Source organism: Pseudophryne corroboree, chromosome 3, assembly GCF_028390025.1.
Source record: "Pseudophryne corroboree isolate aPseCor3 chromosome 3, aPseCor3.hap2, whole genome shotgun sequence".
NCBI classification, from domain to species: domain Eukaryota; kingdom Metazoa; phylum Chordata; class Amphibia; order Anura; family Myobatrachidae; genus Pseudophryne; species Pseudophryne corroboree.
The window spans coordinates 25549247-25560236 of record NC_086446.1 but is presented as its reverse complement, the minus strand read 5'-3'; positions in this window follow the sequence as shown (position 1 = coordinate 25560236).

Below are 10990 nucleotides of genomic sequence, written 5' to 3'. Positions count from 1 at the left end.
GCAGTAAGACTGGAGTCAGTCGTTTAGCTTGCTGGGGTTCTGTTATTACTCTGTGAACTTAGCAAGTTTGCGGCTGTATTCTAACACTTGCCTGTCTAATCCTGTCTCACTGTGCTAGGTGTCAGGGGTCAGTTTAGTGGCAGTAAGCTTAAACCTGTGCACTGCAAGTGAGAATCAGGATTGTGGAGGCTCTCCTTGTGTCTATCATTCCATCTCTGACCAAGGAGTTTACTGCCACACCCGTTGGTAACCCTTTAGGGTTTTGCTGTTGCCCTTAGCAACAGCATTTCGGGTTCTCTACGTATTAAAACACAACATCTTGCTTTTTACATCTGAGCAGTTCTAATACAAGGGAGATACCCAGTTCCTTAGCCTCTGGGCTTCTCTGTTCACTGTGTGTGTATTTTGTTACCCTATCACCTTCTGTGTACGTTATGTCATATTCCCCAGTTTGTCTGTGAGTCCATTTGTTTTGCATAACAGTTCAAACACCAGTACATTCCTGCAGACACTGGAGTGCATAACAGTTCTGACACTAGTACTTTCCTGCAGGCACTGGTGTGCATAACATATTCAGCAGCCTAATACTCCTGTTGAAATTTTGTGGGAATATGGAGCATACCCCTCAAAATACGTTGCAACAGGTGGTCGATCAGGTGCAGGTCCTGACTCGACAATTTAATGATTTGTCCATTAAAATGCACACCTCCCAGGCTGCTGGCGGAGCTCCCGCAGCAGCAGCACCTGCAGGGGTTAAGGAGCCGAAAGTAAATCTCCCGGATCGTTTTTCTGGAGATCGCTCGCAGTTCTTTTGTTTCAAGGAGAGCTGCAAGCTATACTTCCGGCTTAGGCCTCAGTCTTCTGGGTCGGAGATTCAGCGGGTGGGCATAGTGATTTCCTTGCTACAAGGAGACCCACAGGTCTGGGCATATGGGTTGCAGCCTGACTGTCCGTCGCTTAAAAGTGTTGATGCTTTTTTTACGGCACTGGGCATGTTGTATGATGACCCTGACAAGACGGCCTCAGCCGAGGCTCAGATTTCGATCCTTAAGCAAGGGCGAAGGCCAGTTGAGGTTTACTGTACGGAGTTTCGGAGGTTGGCCCATGATACCCAGTGGAATGACCCAGCCCTGAGACACCAGTACCGAAGAGGTCTTTCTAACCAGATAAAGGACCAACTGGTACAATATCCCTTGCCTGATAGCTTGGATCAGCTCATGCAGTTATCCATCCGGGTGGATAGACGGCTGAGAGAGCGTAGGCTTGAAAGGGAGACTGAGATTTCCTTCCTTCCCAAGGGAACCTCAGACTCTGAGGAATTTTCTGAGGAGCCTATGCAGATTGGGGCTACCCGCCTCTCCTCGCGTGGGAAGACGCGGAGGAGACAGCAGGGGTTGTGTTTGTACTGTGGGAATAAAGGTCATGTGGTAGTATCATGCCCAGAAAAGCCGGAAAACTTCAGGGCCTGAGGGTGATGGGAAATATCCTGTCAGGCCAGAAGTCAGAATTTCCCAAGAAGACTTTTATCATTCCGGTGACCTTGAAGATCCTCGGTCAAACTGTCAAGACTGAGGCCTTTGTGGACAGTGGGGCCGACGGGGTTTTTATGGACCGCCAATTCGCCCTAAAACACTCTGTTCCCTTAGTACCCTTGGCATCGGAAATTGAGATTTGTGGGTTAAACGGGGAACCATTATCCCAAGGTAAAATTACCTCTTGCACTAGCCAGATTTCTTTGTTTATTGGAGCCACACACTCTGAAAAATTGTCCTTTTATGTGACTGTCTGTACTTTTGCCCCATTGGTGTTGGGGTTACCCTGGTTAAGGGCCCACAATCCTCAATTTGACTGGGTCTCTGGGGAGATTCTTAGTTGGGGTACTGATTGTTTCAGGAGTTGCTTGAGCCTTCCAGTCAGGCTCTCGCAGCTAAGTTTGCCAGGATTGCCAGGGTGTTATGCAGATTTTGCGGACGTGTTCTCCAAAAAAGTTGCAGAGGTACTACCTCCCCATCGCCCCTATGACTGTGCCATTGATTTGTTGCCAAATGCTAAGCTTCCCAAGAGCAGGTTGTACTCCCTGTCACGTCCTGAGACTCAGGCTATGGCAGAGTACATTCAGGAGAACTTGGCTAAGGGATTTATCAGACCTTCACAGTCTCCAGTTGGGTCGGGGTTCTTCTTCGTGGGTAAAAAGGACGGTTCGTTGCGACCCTGCATCGACTTCAGGGAATTGAACCGTATCACGATTAAAAACTCATACCCACTGCCTCTCATTTCGGTCTTGTTTGACCAGCTTCGTACTGCCACCATTTTTTCTAAGATTGACCTACGCGGTGCGTACAATCTAATCCGAATAAGAGAGGGGGATGAATGGAAGACTGCCTTTAATACCCACTCAGGGCATTATGAATATTTGGTGATGCCTTTTGGGCTCTGTAATGCCCCGGCAGTCTTCCAGGATTTCATGAATGATGTGCTCAGGGAATATTTGGATAGATTCTTAGTTGTATACTTAGATGACATCCTAATCTTCTCCCATTCCCTGGAGGAACATCGGAAGCATGTACGCTTAGTCCTCCAGAAACTCAGAGACCACCGGCTTGGGGCGAAGCTGGAGAAGTGCGAATTTGAAGTTCAGCAAATCGCATTTCTAGGATATATTATCTCCCCAGAAGGTTTCCAAATGGAGGGTTCCAAGGTACAGGCAGTCCTGGATTGGGTGCAGCCCACTAGTTTGAAGGCGCTTCAGCGTTTCCTGGGCTTTGCGAATTTTTATAGACGATTTATCGCTGGATTTTCGTCTATAGTGGCGCCCTTGGTGGCACTCACTAAGAAAGGGGCGGATGTTGCTCACTGGTCTTGTGAGGCTAAAGCGGCTTTTGCCCATCTCAAAAGGGCATTTGTTTCGGCCAAGGTGCTGCGACACCCAGATCCAGAGCGTCCTTTTGTGGTGGAGGTGGATGCCTCTGAGATGGGTATTGGGGCAGTGCTTTCTCAGATGGGAGTGTCTGATAATCGCCTTCATCCCTGTGCTTACTTTTCCCGTAAATTTTCGCCTGCCGAGATGAATTATGACGTGGGTAACCGGGAATTGTTGGCTATTAAGGATGCACTCGAGGAGTGGAGACACTGGCTTGAGGGGGCTAAGTTTGTGGTCTCAATTCTCACTGACCATAAGAATCTGGCATATTTAGAGTCAGCGAAGCGTCTCAATGCCAGGCAGGCACGATGGGCTTTGTTTTTTGCTCGCTTTAATTTTTTGATAACATATCGCCCTGGGTCAAAAAACATCAAGGCTGATGCGCTCTCGCGGAGTTTTGCTCCAATCCAGGAGACCACCGAGGAGCCGTTGCCCATTGTTTCCCCATCATGTATTAAAGTGGGCATTACCCAGGACCTCTTATCATTAGTCCTTAGAGCACAGGAGCAGGCTCCTCCAGACCTTCCGGTAGGTCTTTTGTTTGTGCCTCCTAGGTTAAGACAGCGAGTGTTCCTGGAATTCCATGCCAAGAAGTCGGCAGGTCACCCGGGTATTGCCAGAACTCGGGAGTTGCTATCTAGGGCGGTGTGGTGGCCCTCGGTGGCTAAGGATGTGGATCAGTGGGTTCGGGCATGTGACATCTGTGCCCGAAATAAGACTCCTAGAGGGGTTCCTGTTGGCCCATTACATCCACTCTCTATCCCATCTAAGCCATGGACCCACATTTCAATGGATTTTGTGGTGGACTTGCCCAAATCCTCGGGGATGACAGCCATCTGGGTTGTCGTTGACAGGTTTTCGAAGATGGCGCACTTCGTTCCACTGGTTGGGCTGCCATCAGCCAGACGCCTGTCTGAATTATTTATGCTGCATGTTGTGCGTCTCCACGGGTTGCCACTTGATGTGGTCTCTGACCGCGGATCCCAGTTTGTGGCCAAATTCTGGAGGGCATTTTGTTCCGATCTCCAGATTTCTGTCAGCTTGTCGTCAGGCTACCATCCGCAGTCTAATGGGCAGACTGAAAGGGTGAACCAGTCCTTGGAGCAGTTCCTCAGGTGTTATGTCTCCAAGTGTCAGACTGACTGGGTTGCTCATCTGTCCATGGCGGAGTTTGCCTATAACAACGCGGCTCACTCTGCTACAGGGATCTCTCCCTTCCTTTGTGTGTATGGGCATCATCCTAAGGCCAATTCTTTTGACCCCCTGGACTCCACGCCTGGTGGTTCCTCTGTGGTTTCGGTCCTTAGAGGTATTTGGCGGAAAGTGAAGAAAGCCCTTGTGTCTGTGTCATTAGTGACCAAAAGGGTTTTTGATAAGCGGAAAAGACCCTGCAGCTTCAAATTAGGAGACTTCGTCTGGTTGTCTACCAAGAATTTGAAGTTGAGACAGCCATCTCATAAGTTAGGGCCCCGGTTCATCGGCCCTTATAAGATCACCAGGGTTATCAATCCGGTGGCATTTCAGTTAGATCTACCCCGTTCTTTGGGTATCAATAAAACATTTCATTGTTCCCTTTTAAAACGGGCGATTAGTAATCCTTCTTCCAGTGGAAGACCTTCCCCTCTTCTGATACGTGGCCAGAGGGAGTTTGTTGTTGAAAGGATTCTTGACTCCAAGGTGGTTCGGGGTCGGCTGTCATTTTTGGTGCACTGGAAGGGGTATGGCCCGGAGGAGCGGTCGTGGGTGCGCAGTTGTGATCTTCATGCCCCCAGACTGATACGCTCTTTCTTCTCGCAGTTCCCCGATAAACCCGGTGGTAGGGGTTCTTTGACCCCTCGTCAGAGGGGGGGTACTGTTAGGGTCTCCTGCCCTGTGCTGCCACGTCGTCATGGCAACCGGGAGACAAGTGCTAGTGGAGTAACCTGAGCGCAGCTGATACTCCGGTTCGGGTCTTTTGCTGTGCAGTGGTTATAGGCTCTGTGCACGGCAGGGGATCCGGTGCTGGTTTTTGTGCTCACAGTCTGTGAGGTCTGAGTGGGGCGTGGACAGCACCTGCTTTATAAGGCCTCTTTTCAGGGTAAGCAGATGCTGCTGAATCTCTGTTGGTTAGTCAGTTCATGAAAGTTAGCCAGTACTGTGTAGCTTTGTATTTGTTTGTTGCTTACTGCAAATAGGCCTGGGGATTTGGTATTACACTCTGCCAATCCAGACCTAGCAGTAAGACTGGAGTCAGTCGTTTAGCTTGCTGGGGTTCTGTTATTACTCTGTGAACTTAGCAAGTTTGCGGCTGTATTCTAACACTTGCCTGTCTAATCCTGTCTCACTGTGCTAGGTGTCAGGGGTCAGTTTAGTGGCAGTAAGCTTAAACCTGTGCACTGCAAGTGAGAATCAGGATTGTGGAGGCTCTCCTTGTGTCTATCATTCCATCTCTGACCAAGGAGTTTACTGCCACACCCGTTGGTAACCCTTTAGGGTTTTGCTGTTGCCCTTAGCAACAGCATTTCGGGTTCTCTACGTATTAAAACACAACATCTTGCTTTTTACATCTGAGCAGTTCTAATACAAGGGAGATACCCAGTTCCTTAGCCTCTGGGCTTCTCTGTTCACTGTGTGTGTATTTTGTTACCCTATCACCTTCTGTGTACGTTATGTCATATTCCCCAGTTTGTCTGTGAGTCCATTTGTTTTGCATAACAGTTCAAACACCAGTACATTCCTGCAGACACTGGAGTGCATAACAGTTCTGACACTAGTACTTTCCTGCAGGCACTGGTGTGCATAACAGTGTGAAAGGATTACCCGAAGGTGTGACCATGACAACCAGGTTAAAAGTCAAATAAAAGGTTTATTAACAGACTCCGTGTAATAATAACAGCATTCACAGTTGAACATAAGCAGTGGCAGATAATACAGTTCCTGGATCACTTTAACCGTGAGAGGTATCACAGAGCACTGGTAGGTAGAAGAACAGTTGTTAAAGTCCTTTGATGGATTAACCTTACCAGGCCTGGCTGTAGTAGTGGATATAGCCGAGGAACACGCCAGTAGGTGTATTAGATGAAGCTGGTAACTGGAATGAACTGTTGTAGTCACTGGATGGAACCAGCCAGGTCGTAGAGACACGGAGTGGATGCTGAATGGAATCAGCCAGGTGATGAAGACACGGAGTGAGTACTGTAAGATGCTAGGGAGCGTGGAAACAGAAGTGTTGAAAAGTGGTTACCGGTGGTTAGTGGATACTGCTGGTAAGTAGGGATCCGCTGGATCGACACCGGCACTTTAAGGAAGCTGGAATCTGCTGAAAGCTGGCTGCTGGAAGCAGATGGGTTAATAGCTGGAAGCTGGAACAGCCACGGAGAACTGCAGAGTCAGGCTGCACCGCAGGATGGAAGGCAGGTGCGGGTCTCTTAGTGGATGCTGGAGACAGGAGCTGGAACCTGGAGAAACAACCACAGGAGAGAGAGACTGGAACAAGGATTGACAAACAAAGCACTGACGATTTCCTGGCCCAGGTACAGGATACTTATACCTGCAGCAAGGCAGGCATTGGCTGGGCAATTATGCAGATTTCCAGAGGCAGCGGATTGGTGGAACTGAGGCATGTGATTGGATCCAACATGGCTGCGCCCATGTTAGAACTTGGAGGGAAAGCTGGTTTGGAAAACCATGTGGAAACACAGCAGTAATGGCGGCGCCGGCCGCAGAGGACAGAAGACGCCAGATTGACAACTGCACACTGAGACACATGGATGACAGCGGAGGCCGCGGCAGACATGAAGCACCACTCTGACAACCTGCAAACTATAACACAGGAGCGGCGGCGGAGGCCGCGGAGGACGGGAGACGCCATGCAGGATTCAAACATGGCGCCGCTGTGACAGCGTCTCAGACTGACAGGAGGGATATGCAGAGTGTAGACACAGATGAGATCCGGACTTGGAACTCTGAGCCAGCCTCAGGAGACATCTAAAAGGCAAGTAATGGCGTCCAGATACCCGGATCGTGACAGCTGGATTCACTGAGAGAGAAAAATAAATAAAATAATTCTAAACAACAGCCTCGTTGCAACCCTCGTACACCTAACTGTGATTCAGTTCTGAGGTCGGGGTTGACATCCAGACGTTCCCTTTATTTTCACAGGATCTTTGTATTAGAAGTCCTTTGATAATATAAAAGCATAAACATGCATGATTGAAAACACATGGAAAATCCTTTGCAGCAGAGACCTAAAATAAAAGCTAGCAGCAGAGGGAGGAATAAACTAATTTCCTTTAGTTCTATTCTAGGTATAAAACCCCTCCCTCTGTTCTGACTGGCTGAGGAAAATGTCTCCACTAATTGGGGGCGTTATTCCTTTCCTGAGAAGCAACTTAGCGCCTCTTACCTTGTTTAAAGATGGCAGCCACCCAAAATTTCTATTCACATCATTGATAACCTATAGCCTCCTAACACTCTCTGCCTCATATATCAACCCATAACTGCCGCCCGACCGCCCAGAGCTGACGAACTGTTATGCTAGTTAATCTGCCCGTCGTCTCCCCTCAGCCCTCCGCTGTCTTGCTTGTGCGGCCGGTGGGAGGGGATGTGCAGGCGGCTGCACTCTGTTAGCGGGCAGCGGGAAGTACTTGCTAATCCCTTCCCTCCTCAGCCTTCCTGGAGTCCCCCCCTGGGAGGAGTGTCTCTTGCTTCCCCTCCCTGAGAATTGCTGTGGCTGCCAGCTCTGATCTGCAGAAGGAGGGGGGTGGGTGGGGGATACTGCACTGGCCGGAAGGTAGCAATGGGTGTCAGGTGTCCCAAGTCTGTACAGCTGGGACTCATCGCTTACAATAACCTACAGTATTTACACACACTAACCCCTGGTAGCATTAGTGCAGGGAGCCACAGTCCCTTTCATCATATAATCTATAAGACTAGGGCCCTTAAACTAACCAGTACTCACTGTCTCTGTGCTCTGGATTTTTTTGAAGAGAGCAGATCCCTTTAGCTGGGACCTTAGTCTCTTTCCAGTAATGCCTGCACCCTCCTTTTGTTAGGAGGGATTGGGCTTCATCTGTCAAGTTAGGTCTGCCTGCACCCTCCTTTTTGCTAGGTGGGATTGGGCTCTTTCTCATATTAGAGAAGATAAAAAAATTATAATAATTTTGTGGAGCAATAACTCCTATGTGCTTCCTCCAAGATCAAATTTTCAAACTGAGGGATGAGGGGCGTGAAGGGGGAGGAGCCGGCTGTCAAGACAATGTTTGCTTTTAGATTGTGCCACACCTCCGGTTACAAGCTTCACACCCCTAATGTATATGCCAGTGGATTCCAAACTTTTTTGAATCATGGCACCCTAGAATATCAGAATTTTTTCCATGGCAACCCTAGGCCAAAAGTTTCTTATTGAGAAATTTAGAAATAAATATTACATTAAGTAGATGGCGGTTATATGTCATCCTTAGGGTCAGTTGTGTGGTGAAGGACAAGATTTGCTTCTGTTTGGCCACTGGCAGGCACCAGCACTGGTTTTGCCTTTTATATTGACCATGAATAATTTGAATTGGTCCTGGACCATCAACCCAGGGCACCCCTGCAAGTGTCCCGAGGCACCCCAGGGAGCCACGGCACACAGTTTGGGAACCTCTGGTATATGCTGTGCCAGTGTCCCCTAGTGGATGAAAGAGAAACAAAGTGTTTTTGAATTTTATTTTGTATAGCAACTAAAAATGGGTTCCAGTATGAATGGTCGACCATGTTAAGGTGGACAGTCATTAGGTTGACCACTATTGGTCGACATTGACATGGTTGACATGTACTAATGGTCGACACATGAAAAGGTCAACATGGATTTTTGAACCGTTTTTGGTGTCATTTTTGTCCGTAACATGACCGAGAACCACAATTAGTGTATTGCGTCCCCTTGCATGGCTCATTACCGCTGCGCTCGGCACAGGTTACTATTCCCAATCGTAGTCCACGTGGATGGTAAAGTATGAAATTTTTTAAAATCTAATAACCTTTTCATATGTCGACCTGTCATGTGTCGACCATGTGTTCATGTTGACCATGTCAATGTCGACCAATAGTGGTCGACCTAATAACTGTCAACCATAACATGGTCGACTATCCAAACGGATACCCTAAAAATGTTATAGAGGCGGTCCGCCAAAGCTGGGCAATAGCCCTTTGGATAGTTGACCCAGGTAGAAATGAAAAAGTGCAGACAAGTGGTCCATTGGGACGGTTACCCCTTCACTTTACTAATTATACTAAACTCCTCGGGCCAGAGAGCGGCTTAATACTAGGGCATGACCAAAAAACATGGAGCATATCGCCCAGTCTTACACAATACCTCCAGCAATGTTGAAACTAGAGACCCAGAGTCTGTGCTATCTCTCAGGGACAAAACACCCTATGAATGAGTTTGAAAAATATCTCCAAGTGGTTGATGCAATCAGAGACTTTGAAGCACATGCAAAATATAATCTCCCACTCATCCTCCGAAAGTGACCAAAAAACGTCCCTCTCCCATTCAACCTGGCAAGCCAGTTATCCTATTTTACTTTCCAATGACTGGAACTGATACAATATACCACCTCTATGGTTGGGAAAGTCAGTCTAAGCGAAACAGGTTGTCAACTCTGTAGCCAGTGCCGTATTTGTAGATATATATGTAGAAGTCCTGTGTTGGCACAGCAAAGTTGGCTTGGAGGTGACAGAAGGAGGCTAATGCCTCTTCAGAAAAAGGTATCACCTAGGGAGGACTGTCCATTGACCATGAGTTTAAATTAAAATAAGGCATTAAATTAGCTACGCCCTTTAATGATCAAGCTGGGAAGGCAGCAATAATTAATCCTGTGCCAGGATGACAACTCAGTTAGAGTTTCCTAGCCTATGAGGTTTAACAGAGTTAGGAAGCCAAAAAAGGTCTGGAAGGGCAAAGGGACATGCAGCCTCACTTTCTATGTGCACCCAAGGGTTTAGGGAATCTGAGGCAAACCAGTCTCTGGTAGTGCTGGATTTAAGGGTCAGGTTGCCCCTGGGCACAATATTATTCCCCCCCCCCCACACACACCTATTTTAACATTTTTGCAATATAAGGTTATTAGTCCTAACTTAGCAATTGGCAGTATACTGTAATAGTAAAATGAGCCAAGTGCTAAATATTTTTTTATTTTTTAAAGATTTTTTTATGTATGCTAAAGGAGAAAAATACACAATGGCAGAATAAAGTACATGACAGGGTACTAAAACAAAGTAACAGTGCAATAGTCACAAGAAGACATGGTCATAACAGCAGAATGCAAAGAAACAATATAACTAATATAAAACACGGTCTTCCATGAGGTGTTTCGGTGCCGTGACAACACTTTTTTATTATTTTTAATTATGTAGGCTATAGGAGGGTTTTTTTTTGCTTTCAGTCATGCAAATTATTCTATAAGGTCCTCATAATCAAATCGGCTTAATATTTCAGCTTCAATGTTTAGCAGCAACAAAAGAATTGAGGTTTCTCTGCCGTGGTCGCTTGAAGGCAAGACTTAATCCTCTTCAAGGTCAAAAATCAGAGTTCAGCAGAACAGTTTTGTTACTGCTGTGCAGAAAAACTTCAAAGCGCAATATCCAAGTTGGGGCATACTTGTCTGCACTCCCGGAATCTGGGGGAGACAATTGATTTTTTTAGATAGTCCTCCTACACCCCCGGAAGAGAGGGCAACCTTCCCACATCCCGCCCACTTCCTAGTGAAATGGGCAGAATGGGGAGATTGATATAGAGACTCCTGATGTCCTCAGGGAGGGGGTGGGGCTTAGCGATGTGTCTCAATGGAAACACATCATTTTGGCCCCGTCCTTAAGCAAATTAGAAACAATTGTGTCAATTTTACCGTAAGGGACGGGGCCTATGACACTATTTTCCCCACCCCCTCCCACCTGTATCTGTTCTCTGGGCTTCTCCCAGAGAGGAAAATTATAAGTGGCAAGTATGAGTTGGAAACTGCTGTTGCCTCAGAAATTTGTTAATTTCAACAGGAATGTCGTTAACTTTGTGGTTTTTTTCAAAAGTCCAGCAAACTGAATGCACTCATTGGG